This window comes from Corvus cornix, chromosome 1 (assembly GCF_000738735.6).
Source record: "Corvus cornix cornix isolate S_Up_H32 chromosome 1, ASM73873v5, whole genome shotgun sequence".
In the NCBI taxonomy this organism is placed as follows: Eukaryota; Metazoa; Chordata; class Aves; order Passeriformes; family Corvidae; genus Corvus; species Corvus cornix.
Genome location: NC_046332.1, coordinates 6,683,635 through 6,704,026, shown reverse-complemented (window position 1 = coordinate 6,704,026; position 20,392 = coordinate 6,683,635). Strand labels below are relative to the sequence as shown.

Genomic DNA, 20,392 nt, shown 5'->3' with positions numbered 1-20,392 from the left:
TCATTATTTGCCCCAGTTTGAGATGAAATTTGAATTTAATAGCTTTTTGAATACTATGACTGTGCCTTGTTTTATTCTGACTAAAGGTAAAATAAACTGAAGAAATAATGGTTTGATAAACTGTTACTTGTTCTTTTCCTCTTGGAGCAAGTTTTTTGTTGTTGTTTTTTTGGTTTTTTGTGGTTTTTTTTTTGGGGGGGGGCGTTTTGTGTGTTGGTTGGTGGTTTTTTTTTTTTTTTTTACCCTTTCAAACAAATGTGCATTGTGCATTTAAAACAGAGACTTTTTTTTCCCCCTTTTTGTTCCTAGGGCAAACAAATCCTTTAGAATGCCTGCATTGTACTTCAAAGTGAAATAATAGAATGGGGAGTCTAACACTTCAGACTTGATAGGTTTTTTTATATATGCAAGTGTTATTTGTGCCGCATTTTTGAGATCTCAGCAATTACAAACCAAGTAGTATCTGCAAGTCCTGTGAAACAAAGATCAGTTTGAAGCTTCTCTGTTTTGTACACTCAGTAAGACACAATTTTGACCCCAGTTATGTTTGGGTATCCCTAAATAAAAGTTGTTCTTTGGATTCCTTTTTTAAATGCTTTTTTGCTAATATGTGCATATACAGAAGAGGGTTTTCATAATCTGCTTAAAATCAGATTTTATTCCTGTCAGTTGCTGCTTTGTGCATTTAGCATGGTTTTCTTTAATTTTTTTTTTTTTTTTTTAATTGCCTTGAATTTTGTGTGTACCCTAGATATAATGTGGTAGCTCTGGTAGTTCAGTGTGGACTAGCACAGCTCACCTTGCAGGTGGTTTTGTAGCTTTTGTTGAAAGGTGACAAATCAACCTTTAACAGTGGCAACTTTAAGCTGCATGGAGGTGACCTGTTTGTGTAGTATGCCTTATTTATACGAAATTGACTCTATTCGGGGTTTCATGTGTGTGATGTAAAGGGATGAGGGAAGTCATGCTGGCTTGGGAAACATGGAGGAGAACAGCTGAGTGCAGGAGACTGATGTAACAACAAACTGAAGAACCATTCTGTTGAGCTGAAGGGCTGAAGTGGTGGCAGTCACAAATGAAAATGCGTCAGCTGATGGACAAGATGTGAGGCTGGAAAGTCGAGATGTCCAGAATAGCAGCACTGGGAATGGGAGCAAGCAAGGCTAGAGCATCAGCAGCTGGGTTAGGAACAGGGCTGGGGTCTGAGGTGGGTGAGACAGAGCTGAGGCTCAAAGTGCAGAGAAGGTGCAGAAGGAGAAACTTAAGCCAAGGTGTGAACTGCCCTCTGTAAAACAGGGAATGAGGTAGCTTCACATACCTGAGGGGCTGGGAATGCCTCCAAGGCTGATTCTGACCAGCAGTGTGGAATGAGCTCCAGCTTGTTCTCAGGTGGTCCAGGCAGGGGTAAAGAGCATGCAGAGCTGAAGTTTAAAGAGGAAAATATAGCTCGGTGTTTATAACAGCTCTGCTGAGAGGGTTCATGTTTGTTGCTAGCAGTTTTGTGCATAGGTATATATGACACTAAATATTTTTCCATATCAAAGCTACCATGTAATGACAGCATGAATTAAGCAGGGTAATTACTAAGAGAAACTTCACCGAGATTTGTCATGACTGCAGCATTTTTCTATGCACTTCATGGGAGGTGTTGCTGAGGGGCATGATGTACTTTGTCTATGATGTGCAGCTTAATTGAACATCTTGTTATGTTTTTGTTTGATTACTTACAGCATAGAAAATATGCTATGTGGCTTCTAATATAAATAAAATATATTATCCTTCCTTCAGCTTGCCAGATGCAGTGTAGGGCAGGAGTAAGGTGATAAAAAGAAGCCAGGGAAGGGAGCATAGTGAGGTGGTATTCACTGGGAGCTGAAAGTGTGTTGATATAAAAGTTCTTGATGTGATGTTAAAGAAATAAATAAGTAAAAATCCTTGAGGGTTTTTTGATTTCAGAAGCTACCCATCTTCCAGAAGACAGATGCTGACCTGATCCCTGGGTTATCTCAGGAAAGGCAGCAGAGCAATTAAGCTGCCACAGAATACCTTGAAGTTGCTGGTTGTTCTTGCAGATAAACTCTAGCCCAGTTTGTACTATTTATCAGGATGGAATGAGAACTGCTGATTAATGAAGTTGCCAGAGGGCCCCTCTGGCTACCTGGATGCTCTTTTCCATGATGCACATACATTTTTTTGCAGTGGAGACAGGTACAAAGCCAAACTGATTGGTAGGACTGTGTTAGGTGTCCGTTCAGCAATGGTGATGTGCGAGTGAGCTGTTCTCTCACAATGCTCACTCCAGACTCTTTCTGTTCTGTTTTAGCTTTCATCTGGTAAAGCCCATTTTATGCCTTCTTAACTGCCTCCCATGCCTTAGTTTATATGCATTATTTAGTCGCTGGTGTTTGTTTGTTTTTGAGTTTTGTTTTTTTTTTTTTAAAGAAAGGAAGCATAAATTAATCTCTTTTGCAAGGAATGAGAAAAGACTGACTTTGTTTCTCTCCAGAAATTTGTCAGTCTCCTCTCTTTTTGTATCGTTAAAAACATGTCAGTTCACATAGGAAGATGGATCAGATAAACAGTTTTGTAGTTTTCTTATTTGCATTGTTTGTGGAAACTTTGAGAAAAATACAATTTTTTTAGAAAGTGCCAGGTGCTTCAACAGGAAATAGAGGCTTTTCAGAGAGTAGTCAGCAGTTCCAGGCAACCTGTGTGTATGTGGAGACCTGAGATTTCAGTGCTCTTCCATGTCTCTCAGAAGAGCAGCCAAATCCTGGTTTTCCTAAACATGAAGATCATGAGCAATGTGCTGTTAATGCTGGTGTGAAGTAGTTTTGTCTGCTTTTGGACAGAGATTGACCAAATCTAGTTTGAATTAGAGAAGTATTTTTCAAACTGTTAGGTTTTTATAACAACAGCAGTAAAAGTTGTTAGACTTCAATAAATTGTATTTTTTTTTTCTCAGTGTGGTTTTTTGTGGTGTTTTTTTTTTTTCTCTGAAAAATTCCTGATTGATTAAATTGTCACATTCCAACAACTCTAGTAAAATCCTGCATGGAGTTTATCTTCCTAACCCTTTATGCTATAGATACAGTATGTACAGTATTGTATATCTCTTAGATTTTCAACATTGGAACAGTTCTTAAATATTTTTTACTCTAAAAATATTTTAAACTTTGCCATAACATTTGCAGTTGCTTACATTGGATTTATTTTTTTGCAGGCTTGCAACCATGAGTTAAAAGTAGAAAAAATTATAAGCAACTTAATTTTGTGTCACCCAGGTCCCCGATTTCTGACACACAGTCTCTTCCAAAAGGTAGTTAGATATTGTCTTATTCTAAATACTTAAAGTGTGTCTAGTAAGCATGAGTTTAAACCCTAGTCAATGAGATGAGCTTTAATTTATAGACAAATCAATAACATATTTGTGTTATGTCAGTCACTGGTTCGGTCTTCCTAGAACTTCCAGGAAAAAAGAATGAAAATCATTATCCACTATTTAAAAGAAAGAGACCTGTGCTTTTTATTTACGTGCAAGACTTGTTTAAGGTCAGGTTTTTTTTCTCTGATACAGGTCTGCTTGGCTTGTTGGTGTTTTTTTGGCCTTTTTCTGTTTTGTTTGTTTGTACTTCTGTGTGCCAGGTGGCTTTTCTGACTCTTTGTCCCTACTAAATAACCTGGGTAGGTGGCATCATTTTACTTACTGCTATTTTAGGGAAGTCATAACAGGTTTCAGATATGAATGTGGTTTCTGGAATACAGTCTATTAAACAGAATGAAAACCAGGGCCCTTTTTGATATTAAAATATCAACCTCTTATTGTGAATTTATTCAGGAAAAGTGTCTTGAACTCGATCTGTTTGAATAAAAGCACTGACATACCTTCAGATGCATTTATTGAACTGGATTCAGCCTAGGGAGTTCCCGAGGTTATGGGACAGGCAAAAACCCCAAGTGACTCCATGTAGATCCAGTTTGTAATTAATTTTTATTATTATACTTCATATACTTAGTTCTTACTGGTTGGAGGAGGTTCTTTTGGAAGTGAATTATTATTACTCCTCCTTGTAAAGTAAATTATACTAGACATGTTCTCACTCTTCATTTAGACATTCTCTGTTTCATTTTTGTCTTTAAAATCGAATGACTGCACTTGATGCAGTTATCAATTTATACATTGCAATTATACTTACTTGTGACACGTTGTAGCTTCTTAATCCAGTGCCTATATTCTATTTTCTCTGTACAAATTCAAACATGTACTTTCCTAGCTTTCTGAGTTCCTTCTTTTATGCTTTGTAACAATGCTCTTTCTACTATTTATTCATCATTGTTCCCACAGCAAATTTTCATTTTCTTTTCTCCTCTTCTATACATGGTGGCTTTATTTTTCTAGACTGCTTTGTAGCTTCAGCAGACAGTTAGAAAAAGTAATTGAGACTTTGATCCTACAGTAAGCAATTCTCTCATTCTTTGAGGGGAAAAGTGACTTGTTACAGAATAAAGCTGTATAATATTACACCTATTTAATGGATTAAGTAGTGCTAAAAAGTTAACTGTGGTAACACTAAATACTTAAGAATTTAAAAGTGATCTTAATTTTCTTAGTCCAATGTCAGCTGCTATCATACACTTTCTTTTTTATTATTATTATTTAAGCTGTAAGTATAATATTGGGACAGTTGGCAAATCAATCTATCTTGAAATGTTTCTCATTACATTTTTGAGGTAGAGGTGATAATTTTCTGGGTTTGATTGTTCTATAATGCAAGACAAGTCTGTCTTGAAGGTCTTGTGGGTGGAAAAAGTTAGTCACAATGAGCTAAAAACTTTTTTCTGATCAATTATTGTTTCCTTGAAAGCAGAATAAGACAAATTCATAAAAAGTAGAACTGGAAGATGTACCTCTTATTTGTGTTATTATCTACCTATTGGCAGATTTGCTTGGGTAGCCAAAGCTTAACACATGGTTTTTACTATGCACAAGAAGCCAACACACACAGTTGTCAAGCTCAATCCCTTTTAGGATGCAGACTGATTATTTCTCTAAAAGTTAAATGTAGTCCTTTAAAATGTCTGCCACCTTACTGGGGATTAACACCTTTGCAGCTGAATTAACAGGTTATCTGAATATTGTTCCTCAAATCAGAGTACAGCTCCTGGCAAGTCTAAATAACTTTGTGCTGAAGTGACCAGACTCAGTAATGAGCATCTGGTGCAGTAAGTTTTCAATCATCCCAGCTTGCTGTGCCAGAATTCATCTTTCTATGCCCTTAGCCATCGATTTTGCTGGGCTTTTTGCTCATTGACTCATGGCAGTGTTGCAATAGAAAGTCTTGACTAGCTAAATCAAAACCCTTTTCAGAAACGTAGTCATGGAATGAAAAGATGAAGAAAAGAAAAAAAAAAAAAGAGATAAATCAAGGGGAATCTGAGAGAGGGTAAAAATGCTGGTGTTAAACTCCGGATCAGTTTCAGAAAGGAGCAGAAATCAATAGGAGCTTCAAGTACTTTGAAAACCTCTGCATCCCCATCTGGTTTGTTTGATCTGGACTAGCACAAAAGTGCCAAAGACAGAACAGCTGTTCCTCAAATCCCAAAAGCTGACTGAGTGGCAAGAAGGGTCCTCTTTCTTCTTCATTTTACATATGTTTTCATCAGTGCCAGCCTGGAGTAATTTTTTTTCTGTTGACATTTAGGACAAAATTCCAGGTTCACAGTATGCAAAACCCAACCTACTCTTTCATCCCTTGACTCACTACCTATTTTTTGCACACTTGGATCATGGATTTTTGCTAGTATGCTGGTTTTTTCTGTTAACTCAAACTCAGTGGTTTCAATAGAAAAATTCAATCTATCATTATTTTTTTTGATTGCTAATGGGGAATTTTGAGAAATGCAAAACTAAATAGCACAGGTTAAGAGCAGCCATGCAAGATCTCTGTAAAGTGAGTTCTCTACCAGCTTTGACAACATAGGATTGTACTGTGCAGTCACTTCATGTGGCATTCCAGAGATAAATGATACCTTTCTCTTGCCTTGCTGTTCTTTTAAATGAAGATTTACTCCATCAATACAGTCAAAGGAGGTTGATGTTTCCCATACCATAGTGAATTCTTTAAGCAGTTTATTCTCTTATGCTGTGATAATCTGGTTTGGATTAGATAGTCAGTAAATGGTCTCTAATGCACAATACAGTTGGTAATATCAAGTGGTTTTTCAGCAGTTTGGGTTTTCTGGTGGTGGTGGTGGTTTGTTTTTTTTTTTTGAGTTGGTATGTTTTTCTAATAATAATTGTCTGGTTGTAAGACATTGAACATGGCTTGTATAATCGAGACATGATTCACTCTTAAATTTTGCATAAATATCTACAGTATATTTGCATGTTCCTATGCTCCTGTTTTCTGTTCTGAATGCACTGTCTGCTCTCACTGGAAAAACCTCAACTTTCTGGGACATTCTAGCTTAGGAATTTCACTAGATTTGGAAATGTGAGGGAAACTAATATTCTTAATTCAGGCAATTATCAAATTTAGCCTGTCACTGATAGAAAAACATTCAGGTGTGGATTTTTTGCCTTTTTATTACTTATGAACACATGTCTGTGGTACATACATATGCATAAAGAATTATACAAAGCATGTTTTTAAGGGGGCTCTTCAGTCTCTTCTTTTTCACCCGTAATTTGATGTTCTAAACTTATACTAGCAGCTACTAAAACACCTCTTACGTTCTTTGAGGTTGGTTTTGTTTTTAGTAAATGAGAGAAGGAGGTTGGATGGTTTTGCAAATGCTGTGTTGAAAAGATTTGGAAAAAAAAGTTCTAATTTTTGTAGCTTAAAAATTGCAAAAATCACAGTTGTACTTCCACTCCATTGCATTAAAGAATTGCTGTCCACTGCATGAATGGACTTGTCAGTTTCTTAAAAAGCTGAGAAAACAGTTACTGAGTGGCTTCCTCCTGTAAGCACCTCTGTGCACTACACCCAGGGAGATTGTTCAGCACAGTGAGTGCTGCAGTTCCCTGCACGTGTCTTCATTTCACATCCAGCACCAAAAAATGAAACAGTTTTACACATCCATCAGGAATTAAACTTGTTATATACAAATATATGGCAGAGACCTCTTAGTGACTTCAGAAAACATTTAGTTTTGGAAGTGTTGGTGCTTTTACAGTCTCAAAGTTGCATTATTTGCTATGTCTATGAGAGGACTTGTACTTTGACAGCTGCATGCTGAACCACTTTTTCACTAATCATCTGAAAGAAACTTACTTCAAAGACGGGTGATCCCTCTGATTTATAGAGTCTAAATGCCTGGGCAGTCCTTAAGTTTCATGGTGTTTTATACCTCAGTGGCCTATGGTTCAGTTTATGGAAATAAAGGGGATGTTAGGACAACCTGAGGTCTGCTGACCCTGAATCCTGAATAGGCATTGTTGAAGCATTTGGGAGATAAAATTGACTGGAAAAATGACTCATAAAATGTCTGAGAAGCAATGAAAGGATTCATCTGAAAATTGATCTGGCCCCAAGACTTGCTTGTCCTTCCAAGGTAGGAAGAAGCCAAATTATATTGTTCTTGCAGAGTTAACTTATTAAAGAACAACAGAGCTTTGGAATGTGGAGAAATTAATTTTGAAGTGAGAATTTCTCAAGAAATATTTACCTCTGATGGCTACTGAGTGGTAGTTTTAAGCTCTTAAGAACTTTAAGCTTAATTTATTACGAATAATTGTTCATAAGGAAGAGAGTATAAGAGTATGACTAAGAATTTTCAGTACTGAAGTGGCTGAGAGCCCTCTTTCTAAAGAATAATCAATGTTTTTACTGAGCAATGAAAATTATTTCTGTATGCAGAGAGTATGCAGGATTTTATCTGCTCTTTTTGTCTTTCTTTGACAACCATGTGTTCTTGGCCTTTTTTTTTTTTTTTTTTTTTTTTTTTTTTTTTAGCAGTCCACATTTCCATTAAGGAAAGCAAATGAAACCTCCCATCACCCTGTGCACATGGTCAGTACTTGAGGCTTACAATGCTTTTACAAGCAGTGGAAACTTTGGCTGAGGGGTATTTGTCTGTGGAAATTAAGGGCTGCTCTAGAGTGGATTGGCAAGGAACACAGGGAACAGTAGTTGGAGTTGTAGAGGGAGGTAGCTTGAAGACTACCACTCACTCTCTTGCTCAGCCAAGGTGTTTCTGGAGTTATTCCAGGTGAAGGAGTTTTATTCAGAAAAGTCCCTGGAAATACTTGCAATTCCTGAATCATCTAACATTGGCCTCACTCCGGTAACCCCTTGGGAAATCTAATTGCTAGCAGCTTCTTAGTGGTCAATATTATGGATTGCTTTTTACAGAAAGATCAAGGAAAAGATCAAGCTGTACTTCTTGTTTGAAGATGGGAGGGAGGAAGGACAGGTAGGAAAGGGCAGGGAGCTCAATAAGAGAATGTGATCTGTGCACTGGGGCACTGAAACAGCTTTTCATTGTAGTCTTGTATTTGATTATGGTACTTCAGAAGTAAAAGCCCAGGGGTGAAAACAGGATGGAATGATTAAGCACCAGCCCTGTTAAACAAATAATTTCCCATGGAGAAGGAGTTTAGTTGTGAGACTTTGGTGTTTTATTATGCAAACAATTTTATTTTTGTTTATTTTGAGTCCAGACTGTATTTTCAAGCTCAGTTACTGCAATTTTTAATTAAAAGCAATTTAGATCCTGTTAGTTTTTGAGGAAGGGACTCTACCAAATAAGTTCTGTTTGATGTGGCAAATATAGGACATACATAGATGTACTGAACACTTTGATTGAAAGTGATGGTATCAAAAATGAACTTAATCTGCTTCTTTATAAAATTGAGAAATACCTTATTCCGTAAGTCACACATGGAGTTTGTGTCTTATTTGCCTGTGGGGTTTTTTTATCTCTTCTGAGTTTTTTGGTCCAGTTATTGTGGGAGTGCTTTAAGTAACCATATGAATTGACACAGTATTGAGCAATACTGACAAACAGATAAATTGAGTATGCAGCATAGATAAATAAGACCCCAGGATAGTGTTTTTTTGAAGTTACTTTCTTAACGAGTACCTTCACTTCCCTGTATCTGAGGCCGTATTAAAGATAAACCAAGCAGCAAACTGAAGCTATGAAAGTGGTTTGCTTTGGCTGGTTAAGTATTTTAAGAATAAAATATTAGTAGAGAAATATTTCAATTTATATAACCAAAATGCCAAAATAATCTTCTGCTCAATAAAATAAAATAAAGCAGTTGTGATACCTAAAGCACAAGCTCTTAGAGTTCTGCAGCATGACCAGGCAAGCTTTCAGTTGGATTTTAGTAGAATGTGTCTGAAGAATACTAGAAAAACTGAGTTTCTAAACTCTGTTTTCTGTCTGAAAAAGAATACTTGTAGAATGGCTTGATAGAACATAGAGGGAGAAGCTCAAGCTACATTTTGGTTTTTTGTTTAGCTTTTATGGTGAGATAACAGAAGCTGACATAGATTTAGTTCACATTTAGGGGGACAATTTATATAAAGAGGCCTGCTTTATTGTCGGTATAAGAAAGCACTGGGCAACACAGTAATAGCACTGTAGTGTCAGAATTCTGAAAGTATGCTTTATTATTGCTAATAGTTTTGGTTGTCACTGCAGTTTTGAGATAACTGCAGTGCTAATCCTGGGCCTAAATTGCCACTGGTTGGCAATATCTTGTCTTTTATGCCTGGTTCCTTATTTCCCCACAGTCCAGCCTGGAGTAATTACATCAGCAGCTCCTCATTTTGCAGGGAGGAGGGGGGAGTGAGAAGCTGGAGACAGAGACCCTGCTCTGGCATTACTGCCTGCCTGGTGCACTGGTTTTACCACAGAGCCATGTCCCTCTACAGCTGCTGTGTGCTTGGGACTGAACTCCAGGGGTGGGAAGGAGGAAAGGAGAGGGGGTGGGATGTGATGAATGGGGGAGTGTGGTGTTGGAGAGGTAAGTGGTATTAAAGATTTTCAGTTCTACTTCTCAGTACATTGTTTGGTCAAGACCTCACCTTCATCCTTCTTTTTATGCTGCCAAGGGAGATTAGAGTCATACCCCGTTCTGCTCCAGAAGTTCTTCAGAATTTTTCTTAATATAGAGGTTTACCATTCAAATTTGTGAGCTACAATGAATTAAAGAATGTAAAGAAGTGTAGTTTTTCAGTTTGCACCTCCTTTGATTTGGAAAACTAAAGTCCTCAAGGAACTCATAATGAGCAAACAAGTAAAAGGTGGTAGGTTGAAAAGGGTTCTCAGGACATGTCACGAGACCATACCACAACTCATCAACGTTCTACAATCAACTTCATTAAAGCCTGCAAACCAGAATCATACTGGGACAGCAAGGAGAAAAAGTACAAAAGACCATAATTCCTGTCTTGGGTCCCTGCAGAACCAAAACCCCATTATGCAAATGAGAGCTCATTTTAGCAAGGACCAAACACAACTGCAGGGGTGAATCTGTTCTGCCAGAACCACAAGGGGGTGAAGGCAGGAGACTCCTGTTTTGGTACTGTTGTAGTTTCAAGGGCTTCCCTGCATGTTTGCTATGCTTTGCTTTTATCAGTGTACTGTCTTACCATCCCAGGCTTGATAAAATCTTTACTTAAGTGAATGTTTTTCTTTTTGCCATTTTGTTCCAATTATCTTTGAACAGTGCCTCTTAAATAATGCTTCTCTGTAAGACAGATATTTTTCAGGTACACTGATCTGTCAAAAAGTGTTAGGATATCATAGTGTAAATTTTATCACAGGTGTCTTACATCCTGACTTAACTAGTTTAGCATTTATTGTGCTGTAATGATTTCCATTTTCTGCTTGTTCAAATAAGCTTTTGTATTTCATGCACCTAAGTTTTGACTGACACTGGATATTTACTCTAATACATGTTTTGATAAAGTATAGAGCAATTAAAAGGAAGATGACACTTATGAGGGAAGACAAGTAGTTTTCACTAGACAATATAATTTATCATATTTTTATTAGAAAGAAATAGAAAAGCTGTGTACAGTTCTAGAGTGAGGGCAGTGGAGTGTAGAACCATGTGCCCCTGTCAAATTGATAGAGTAAAGATGTTGAGGGAGATAATGGAAACTTTCTATTCAGTGAGGAGTGGAATAAAGAAACCATTTCTAGTCATTCTTCAGCATTGATTGCCTTTGTGCTTTAGGCTTAGATCAGAACTTACACATAATAAAGGGAAAGTTGAACAACTATGGCAATCCACTTTGGAAAATGTAGTTAGATGAAGCTGATCCTTTGGTGCAGAGACATCAGGGAAATATTTAACATGGGAATTTAATGCAGGTGATTACAGTGGTGATAATACAAAGGAATAAGCTGCAAGCAGTAGTGCTGATAAAACATTTAGTACATAGTGGAATAAACGGTGCAGTGAAAAACATATGGTTCCATATTCCTGGTTTGACCTTATTGCAAGGAAACAACGCCACAATATAAACCTCCATTTCAGCTGTAGCAGTTCATACTGTTCTTTATTTGGGTATGCCAGGATTCACTTCAGCTGTCTTCACATCTGGCTGTACCAGTCAGACAAACACTTGCATATTCTACACCCGCTCGTACCTTGCCTCTGCAATCACCGTGGCAGCGATGGGTATATTAAATTAATCACTTAGCAATTTTATTATGCAACCTTCTGAAGCTTTAACGTACTATAATTTTAAAGCAGTGTCATTATGGTTAGCTGCCGGGGAATTTTATGTTCAGATCCTATGATGCCTTGGTATTCGTTATTTGTAGTTTAGGGTTGTCCAGAAGACTGGGTTTTGCAAGGCTTAGCACAAGAGTCAGAACATCTGAAAGCAAATGACAGAAAAGTAAGCAATCAGAACAGCTGCTGCTGTAACATGTACAAGAATTTGCTGTTCCTGCATCATGCTTACATTATTTGCAAAACATTAAGTTGCTATTAATTGACACTGGTTTTATTAGCCTGGGGTCAGGAATGTTCATTACAATAAAAATGGTGATTGCCGTAGATGAGAATAAATTAGAATTTCTGTGAGTTTGCAGATACTCATCAGTTTGGGATGCATTCTTCTGCAGAAAAAAAAAACTTGTGTGAGTTGGTATGTAAATAAAACATAAAACCACCTTAGTATTATGAAAGAAATTCTTTTTTCACTAAAGGGTGAAGCAAGATTAGAAGACAAAATTGCAGGTAGTGGGAAGAGTTTTTCACTAAAACCTGTTTCTAAATGGAGAAGGTTGTAAACTATAAAAGAAAAAAATAAAAAAAGGGACATTTTCATCAGCAAGTGATATTAATCTAAGCATAAAATAAAAGTTGAATTCAAGTTTTGTAATTTCTTCTGAACTATTGGTTTTATTAGTGGGAGCAGCTCAGCCATTTGTAACAGTCTTTCTTTTCCTTTTCTGTCATTGTCTTCCTCATACAGATGAAAAGACTTAAAAAATTGTAGGAGGTAACAAAATTACCCATAATTCAGTTTGTTAGTATGTTAACTAATGGATCTATTTTTATGTTGTTTATTTCAATCTGACATTGAAGGAAGTAAGGTAGAGAGGTGGATGGTCAAAGAAGTTTCATGAATGTCTTCTCTTCTTTAGCCTACTTTTTAATGAGAAAACTCATCATTTGGATCAATCTGATTTTGATAGCACATGGTTGTTATCCATCAAAAGTTGCAACTAAGAGTGTCTATTTCCCTCATTTTTGGACCAGCTATTTTTTATCCTGGTCTCAAGTCAGAATTGGACCCACTTGTATACTGTTTTATTTCTGCACTGTTTTCAATATTTGTTCTTCAGCTTTGCAACGTTTTTTCCATGTTTTTGTGTTTTGAATTTTACTATTTCTTCTCTTAATTTGAATTGAAAATTATGATGTTTCTGATAAGATTCAGGCTACTGCAAACAAGCAGCATTTACAATATAGCTGGTAAATGCAAATATCAGATGGAAGGAATTTTCTGTTAAAATCTCTCATTTTAACAGAATTAGTTGTATTATGGTAAAAAAAAAAAAAAAAGCTGTTTCCTAGCATGCTTTTCACTGTCTTATTATTCCCATTAATTAGTTTTTTGTCATATTGTAGTGTATCTCTGCATATATGTTTGTGGAATGAAAGAAATTAGTACCTTAAGTCTAAGTAGTTCCTGTATCTAACATCTACTTGAGAAGAAATTATTGGAAGTGTAAAACAAGCACTGAGAATCAGAAGCCTTTTTAGCGTTATTATGAATTATGGCAATGGGACAAAATATTTGTTGAAGATGTGATACAAATGCTAAAGAAGTGGCAGTATAGTAACGGGATCCAGTATATTAGCCAAGGGTATCAACTCTTTTTGCTTTATAAAATTATTTTTTTTTAAATATCTTGTTACATTTCTGCCTTTTTCTTTTTACCTCTTGTTCTAGTATTATGTCACTTCTCAACTAAAGGTTACTCTGCAGGAGATTCATAGGGTTCCCCTTTATATAAGCCTAGTTTGTGGAAAAGGTATTAATCTCCCATTAAAATAACCAAAATATATTAAGGAATAATGCTTCATATTTCAGGTATTTTTTTAATAACTTTCTTGGAATGTTTCATGAAGTTTCCATCAGTGATACCAGTTGTTATTGTTGGAGTACTAATATCTATTGAAGAGTAAAATTTAATAGTAAGATGATGTTTTATGAGATACTTGACCTAATTTTGATCAACTTGAGAGACAAAAAAATCAATTACCTGGAATTTTTCAGTGTGCAACTGGGAGGACTTGTTATTTTTAATAGCTGTTCAAGAATTAATTCAGCTGCTAACAGTAAGAAAAACAGCCAAAAACAGGAAAACAGAGGGGGAAATGGTGGAAGAAGTAAGAAAACTTTGTTATTGTAGTAATATTAGCTTTTTCATCAATTTAATGACTTTTATTGGCAGGCATAATGTGTTGTGATAGTCTGAATACAGAGTGTGTCTGTTGTTTGTAGTGACCATTACACCTGTCACAGTCTTAAATCTGAATTGGTAAGCTAAATGGAACATCCTTTGCATAGGTATAAAGGGAAGTTCAATAGGTATAAAAAAAGTTGAAACACAGGAAAAGTAAGACAGACTTACTGAATTCTGTTTTGTTTAGTTTTGCCCAGAGGAGGCAAGTACTGACTTACTAACAACAGATTCAATAGATTCTGTAAGAGTTTTAACAACTTAATACTAACAATGTTTCTCACTGCTAAAACATCTCCTCTTGTTTGGTTTGAGGGAAGGTCACTCTGACAATCATTTTGTTCTCTGAGATTTTTCAACTTTATCTGTTTATAAGAAATTGGGTGAAAAATACATTTCCTGACCTCCACTAACTAGGATGTCATTTGGCTTTTCCTTTGTGATTGTTTTACTTATTTTGATGGGTTTTTAAACTACCAATTTTATTGTATTGGACTCTCATCTTCTACTTACCCTGTCTACTTTTATTGGACTTTCACTAGCCTGCCATGATCTTTATTGGATTATCTGATCTTTTTAGCCTGAATTTTTTGCTCTTACTAGGGAAGCTGGGGAGATGGCATGGGAAACAACACTTTTAACAGGATGGAGATGTGTCTCTGTCCTTATGTGTTGGGCTCTCCTGGGGCAGTAGATAAAAAGGAAACTGTTTATGTGAGCTTAGGGTTTGGAGAGAGCTGTTAGCTAGCAATAAACAGAAGGTATAATAATTTCCTGGCAAATAATGAGAACATGGTAAGTGGAAATTACTGAAACTAACTCTCTGATGTTCAGCGGGGCTTGTTGTGAAGTCTTGAGCTCATAGTTGTTACTTGGAGATTAGACTAGCGGAATACTTCATGAGACTTGAAGTGTTCCTTTATCAGTTTACATAAAGACTGATTACCTAAAAATTGCTGTTGCTGTTATGTATTTCTGGGCCTTGTATTAGCAGAGATGACTGAGATAGGGTCCTCTTAGAATAACTGGGAAGATGGTGGTAGCAGGATGCAATTGTAAGAGACATCTGACTTGAGTTTTTTGTCTTTATTCCACAATAAATTCCATTAATTTGTAACCTGCCAGAAGTTCACTCTCTGCCTTCCCTTCTCCCTGTTTTCTCCTGCCCAGCACATGTAAGTCTTCTTTTCATGTGCTGTTGAGAAACAAGTGGCTTGAGAACATTCTTTGTTGTAGGAAAATTGCTTTGTGTTTCTACTTGTTGAATATAGTAAAGACATGTATTTAATGGCAGTTCTTAGTGGATTTGGGTAGCAACACAAATGTCTGAAGAAGGGAAGAGCTGACTCCATTTGATGTGAGAAGTGGTCTGGATTTATGAGGGACAGAAGTGACTCACATGTCTGTGCTGTCAATCTGATCACATTTTCAGTGGGTAATGACTGACAGTTGTTACCAGCTAATGGCTGTGTGGTGACCTGTGTGAAAACAATTGCAAGCGTGTTTTATTTCAGAGTCTACAGGTGCCTACACTGCAGAATAAACCAACAAAACTGACAGTAATTGGCATTGGTTTCAGCAGGCTCTGCAAGGGGTCAAGAACAGTCTGGCATTCTACGACATTGCTGGGGCAGTTTGGAGCTGTTGTCTGAGAAAATTTCTATGGTTTCCCAAGCTCTAGCTGCCCTGAGGATCTAGAGTTTTGATTTCCAGGAATGTCAGATTCATAGTCTTTAGCAGGACTGTCTTTCCTTTTAAAAACATTGGAAGGGGGAAGGGCAAAATAATAATCTCATTATGAAACTATAAATTCCTTTATAGAAATACCCTAATGGAAGTGTATCTTGTGTTTTCCATCAAATAGAATTGGAAATTAGCTTCTATTAGTGGTTTTGATTTCCATTTTAATTAAGAATAATGAGAAATAATAGCTGTTTTTGTGAACACGTGTGTATGTATGTGTGTGTATGTGTGCAAACACACATGGGTTTTGTGTACAGCAATTAAGCTCAACATATTGTATGTAATTGGTGATTTACAACAGAAAGTGGCACAATTAATAACAATTAAATGCCAGTAAATGCTTAATTGCACCTTATGCTCTATATAATTGCTCAGTAGTTTCGTATTTGCTGAAGATTCAGCTATCAAGAGAACTTCTAAGATCCACCATGAACCTGTGTATTTTGTGGGTATAAAGTGATTTGGGGGATTTTCTTAGTTTCTCTTGGGTTGGAGGGCCCTTCCTTTGAGTTTAAGTTCTGAAAGATGATTTATTGGTTATTTCGATTAGAGAATAGCTTAGTGGTTTTTGCCCTCACCCATGCTGCCTTGTTCAGTGATAGTTGAAGAAGTGGTAGCAGAAGTTTGCCATTTTCAGATGACATTTAAATGTAGTTATGTTAGTAGTTCTGGCAAGGACAGCTGGGAGAGACTCTTCTGGTGTCTAATGTATTATTCTGCCTTCAGAAAATTTTATTCTTTAGAGAGAAAGACAGTGGAAAGAGAAGTGAGGAATTTGCTCCCCTCCAGTATAAACCAAAGAGTATGAATGATGATTATATCAGGGTGCCACTGGGTGGTATCTACTAACCCAGCCTCTTGCAAGATAAAGCCTGGGATCTTTTCAGCTGAGAAATCCGTCCTCTTTTCCAGATGTTTGGATTAGGTTTGATCCCTGGTTACAGCCCTCCCCCTTTGAGCAAGACAGTTATGGGCCCATTCCTTGCTCCCAGAATTTTACCTAATAAAATTCATGTGGCATTTTAATAGCATCAGCAAAACAGATATATTAATTAATTCATTATACATTCATATTTTTCTTTTTAGTGCTGAGTACCACAAATATTTAATCAGCTAGCTGTAAGTACTCTTTAAATCAAAACTTGTGCCAACTCTTAGAAATCAAAACATATTTTCAGAAAAGAAAAAAAGAACATTGAAAATAAAAGTTATATCTGTCATAATGATTCTTTTTTCGTTTATCTTTCCTCCACGATTTAGAATCCCAGAGGTTACTGCTAAATTGGCAGGGGTTTTTTTTTTTTTTCTAGTCTTTCTAAGTTTAAGAATAAAATCAATCTGTCCTTCTACTGTCATGAGTTATATTTGGTGCGTTTTTTTATCACATAAGTCTAAGATTTTAACTTGACCATTTAGAATAAAGCTATGTATTTATAAGTAAAAGCATCAATGTGTAGTGCTAAAAAATTGAACTTTTTCTAAACTGGCATTTAGCTCTGAAGAGATTTTGGTGTTTGAGTCCTTCAGGTGCCTTAAGTAAATTTTAATGAAGCCATGTGTTAATTTGGAAGCTGGTTATTCTCTTCCTCTTTCTTCCTTTTCCCAGATCTTTTCCATCTTTGTCTCCTTTCTTCTCCCTTTGCACTTAATTGAAACATGGAAACATTGGTGGGCTTTTGTTGTGAAATAGTGTCATAAAAAGGGAGTTAATTATTTTCTAATCCCATGGCATAGGAAACAGATATTTCTGTGCTAGATTGCAGTTGAACCAATGAAGCAATTTTTGTGCAGTCTGGACACTTGCTTAACTTCCCAGACATAGCATGAATTTTATTTGTTGTTAGTTTATGTAAGTCAGGATGAAAGCATCCAGGTGCTTGTCAGCATTGAAGTAAGTACTCACTGAAGAAGTATAAATAGCTATAGGCTGTCAGTGTTGTTAAACTGTTGATGCATCTAATTCAAGTGATTCACGTCAATGTTCTCTCATTTTGTATTTCAGTGCTGAGCCACATCTTATTTTCATTAATATGCATTTACATAGAACCAATAGATGCCTTTTAGAAATATATTTGGTTTTGAAAGATATTTGAAGAATTTGCTCTATCCTGTCATAAATGGCGTATTAACAAAATTTAAAAAGGTGCATGAGAGAGAAATATTCTCTCTTGGTGTTGCTACCAATAGAGATCTATTTTTAGGTGTTTCGGATTGACCCTGGGGGACAAGTAGGAAAGGAGAAATGTATTGGTGAATGAGGACAGAGATATTTCTAGAAATGTAAAACAATGCTGTCAAGGTGAAATAGGTAAGGAAAATGCAATATTTCAGAAATGCATTAAAAAAAAAAAAAATCATTGAAAGAAAGCTACTTCAGATGTGTGTCCACTCTGGCTTGTGTGCAGAATACAGGTGATAAAGAAACTCCATTTCATGGCTCAAGAGGAGGTTTGGGGAGCTAGGGGTGGATAGCAGGGTTTGGATGGTGGAATAGAATTCCTCTCAATTGCAATTCATACAAAAATAGAATTTTGAGAAGGGAGTGAGAAAGAATTTGTTAAATTGTTTCACTTAAAAGGATGCATTCAGGAGTCTGATTTAAGCCTGAATAGCTCACCCAACAAGAGAACCTAAGGCATGGTAGTCTTCTGTAGGGGCTATTGAAGACGAAAGTAGTATGATCATCCTTTGATTTCTGCAGTTCAAATGACCAGGCTCTCATTCATGTGTGGATTAAAAAGGAACAGTTTTTCATATAGGTTCAGAGCAAGGCTGATGCATGACTGGCTTTGTGGTGAGATGCATTAACTGCGTATTATTGATATGAAGAGCGAGTTTAAAGGTAAAGCAAATTTATTGCAGCCCGTTTCTAATTGAACCGTGTTTGCAGAAATTTCAGTCACAGAGGAAATAACACTCTCTGATTATAAAGTGGCATATTATAAACATACTATAGATCAGTAAAAAGTAATCCATAATATAGTTTGTAAATACATGCTCTGTCATTACATAGTGTATTGAGCTTCTGTCTTCGCTTATTCTTTGCCTTTGTTTTGAAAGTTAAAAAATTGTTTAACTATTGTGTAACATCTTTGCTCTAATAACTAAGATACTGTTTTCTTTTTTAAATTGTGTGGTTTTGAGTCAGTTCATTTTTGAGTCTTTGCTAGGTTTTTTTCTTCACCAATTTCTTTTCTGTTTGACCTGCTGAATTGATACATGGCTTGTATTTCTACATATTTCACTTGGCTTGGAGGAAACCCAGGTGAATCTCATTCTGCTCTTTGAGTGCAGAGGCACTTTGATTCTTGTTAGAGTCCTTGAATCAGTTGTATGTTTTCCTCTGTTTGATTTTGATGCTACTTTTTACTATATTATTTATAGATGATCTGAGAAATCTTTGATCAGTATCAATTTTGTTTCCTGGTGGATGAAGCCTGGGAAGTCCATGGTATTGAAATATATGCTGGTTGTTTCTTGACCTGTTATATAAACTTACCTCCTATTGTTCAGGAGAGCGTATTATGTTTTAAAAAACATGACTGTCATGAATCTGAAACTAAAAAAGTGAGCTTCAGAAGCTGGAAATAATTGTTCAATTGCCAGTGTATTAGTAGATAAATCAAAGGAAACCTGGTGAAATGTTTCTCTTGACACACTACCTTTTTTTTGTGATCTTAGGTAAATTACTGAGGGCCAAGTTTTACGAAAGCACCAAACTCTTCCTTATTTTTTATTTTTAAATCTTGCTCAATGTTTTGTGCATCTTCTTCCTGTGCTAGGAGAGCAAAATAATTCCAAATGTAAACACAGGCATAAGTGGAGTGAAGGCTTCTAACGCAGCTTTAGAATACACTGATGTCTAGTGCAAGTTTTTGATGCTGTATTTAACTGTATTTGGCAGATATGAGTGGTATCTTTTCTACTCAAAGGAATAATTTTGCTATAAATTATAGGGAAATAAGCAGTTTGTCCAGTTTGGTGTAACTGGGAGTACAGTGCTTTAAAATCAATGCCGTAGCACCAAGGGGGGGAAAAAAATATCCAGACCTTGATCTGGAGAAATTGGAAAAGGGAGGAGGCTCTTAACTACACAAGACACAGTTGCTTAATGGCATAAGCAAATGCCTGTGGCAAGAGGCTTTTGCAGTATTTATAATAAAGAAACTACCTTTGGATAATGTTGAAATGTGGTATATTTTGAGAGTTCAAGAAAAACCTTGTTGCCTCCCTGAATTGCAAATCTTTGAATGGAGTGGATTCCACCTTTTCTGAATGTACAACAAAATCAATCACTGAAGGAAAAAAATCTTCTTGGTTTTTGTTTTATGATGAGGGAAAACTCACTTTGTCCCAGTTGAGACTGACATGATGACATTGAAAGCTTGGCCGAGGAGGATGTTTCCCCCCTCTTCATATGGAAAAAAAAATATTATTGTGGAAAAAGTAAAATTTAAGTTTAAGACTAAAAAGTTTATGACTTGGCTTTTTAAAAATTGGTCCCTCCTATTATGGTAGAACTTAAGCATTCAGATTTACATCTGTAGATGAAGAGATTTCGAATCGGTGGAAGCAGTGCAGTCTCTGTTACCAGTCACCCACTCTTTGGTGGTCTCTGGAGGGAGGTGACCCTTGTTCAGCTGGTGCTAGAGCAGAGCAAAACAGAACTAGAACTGCTGAACAGCCCAGTAGATTTTTGAAG

At 36.4% G+C, this 20,392-nt stretch overlaps 1 protein-coding gene across 3 annotated transcripts in view; it reads left to right on the top strand.

The window, feature by feature from the left end:
• The window catches only part of CADM2 (cell adhesion molecule 2), a 588,594-nt gene that overhangs the window by 108,318 nt on the left and 459,884 nt on the right, over positions 1 to 20,392 (top strand). The gene's annotated exons all lie outside the window — the stretch shown is intronic.